The sequence below is a fragment of the Rhea americana genome, unplaced genomic scaffold (genome assembly GCF_003343005.1).
Source record: "Rhea americana isolate MKP2758 unplaced genomic scaffold, rheAme1 scaffold_643, whole genome shotgun sequence".
Classification (NCBI taxonomy): Eukaryota; Metazoa; Chordata; class Aves; order Rheiformes; family Rheidae; genus Rhea; species Rhea americana.
The window spans coordinates 24,361-25,870 of record NW_028186805.1 but is presented as its reverse complement, the minus strand read 5'-3'; the positions used below and the strand labels follow the sequence as shown (position 1 = coordinate 25,870).

The 1,510-nt window shown below is 75.3% G+C and overlaps 1 protein-coding gene across 1 annotated transcript in view; it reads right to left on the bottom strand.

Annotated features, from left to right (window-relative positions):
* The window catches only part of LOC146586843 (uncharacterized), a 3,388-nt gene extending 3,103 nt beyond the window's left edge, over positions 1-285 (bottom strand). The window contains exon 1 of the mRNA XM_085320604.1: positions 70-285. The gene's annotated coding sequence lies outside the window, so the exon portion shown is untranslated. The remainder of the gene's footprint in view (positions 1-69) is intronic.
* Positions 286-1,510: the final 1,225 nt, after the last annotated feature.

The window sequence follows — 1,510 nt, the reverse complement described above, 5'->3', positions numbered from 1 at the left end:
GCGGCGTGGGGGAGCGCGGGGGGCGGGGGGGGCGGAGGCGCAGAAAACAAAGGGTTTTCATAGCGCAACCTGAGCCGGAGCCGAAAACAAAGGGTTTTGCCGGGGTCGGTGCGGGCTGCTGGGAGCTGTAGTCCTCCCGGAGCGCCGCGGCGGCCGGCTGCTCCGCCGGCAGATCCAGCGCTTGCTCCCGCGGCGGGGGCCGGGGGCCCGGCCCGACACCCGCGCCGCCCCCGCAGCCGGGATCACCTCGGCTCCGGCGCTGGCAAACCCGTGAGCCACGAGGTGCTGACTCACTGCAGCCCGAGTGGGAGGAACAGCGTCTCGCAGGCCCGGAACGACTCCGCCGGCTCGTGCGCACGCGGAGGGCGGCGCGGGCCCCGGGCAGAGCGGGGGCTCCGCGACGCCTTCCCCGGTGCACCGGCCCTGCCGCCCGCTCCGGCACCCGCCCGCCGCGGGGACGCCTCGCCGGGGCAGCCGCGGCGCCGAGGGGGGATGCGCGGGCTCCCGCCACCCGCCCGGCGGGCAGAGGGTGCTCCCGGAGCCAGCCCAGGGCAGAGCCGGCTCCCAGAGGCAGCCGGGGGCACGGGCCGTGCTGTGGCRTGTGGGGACGGTGGCGGGGTGGGAGGGACCCCGCGCACAGAGTAAAGCCCTTGCCGGCTCATCCGCGAGCGGTGGAGATCTCCACGCCATCACCGGAGTGTTGCGCGGCCGCAGCAGCCTGCACCCGAAGTGCTGAAAGCAGCAGGGTCAAAGGAAGGAGCCCTGCGAAGCCCCCCAGACCCCTCACCCTGCTGCCCCAGAGCCTCCCCCTGCCCCCGTTCCCCAGGCACTGCTGGATGAGGCTGCTGGGAAGCCGCAAGAGGCACCAGCCGCTCTTGGGAGCAGGGCGGCACGTCGGTCGGGACACCCGTCTGCCGACATTGCTGCCGCTGCATTGGAGCCAGCGTGGCGACGGCCCCGTCAGCACCTCCGTTCCCGTAGCGCCTGCGAAAGCTGCTGCCGGCTTCCGCAGCCACGGCCCGGGGCCGGCACGGTGGGACACACGGCTCAGGGCAAGTCCTTTCCCGCCAGTGCCTGCCCAGGGCTGCTCTGCTGTCAGTGGGCAGGGACACGGGCGCAGCCGCTAACGGCGGCCACGGAGCAAGGCGGGATGTTTGCCCCTTCCCAACGGGATGGCAGGACGCTTTCCCGAGGGAAGGCCGTGCCGCRCCGGCCGGCAGCCTCTCCGGCGCTCTGGGAGCCTGCGGGCTGCTGCGCGTCCGCGCTGCTCCTCGCGGAGGCGGCGAGCGGCAGGGCCGCGCCGGCCGAGCGGGGCCCAGACCTGCCCCGGCCCCGGGCGTGAGCTCTGCCGCGGGTTGCGGGGGCCCCAGCGCGGCAGCTCTGCCAGTGCCGCTCCAGCGCCGTCCCCGCCGAGGGGCTTGCTGCACCGTGCCCATGTGCCCGCGGGGATGCACGGAGCACCCAGTGCTGTCCCCGCCGAGGGGCTCGCTGCACCGTGCCCATGTGCCCG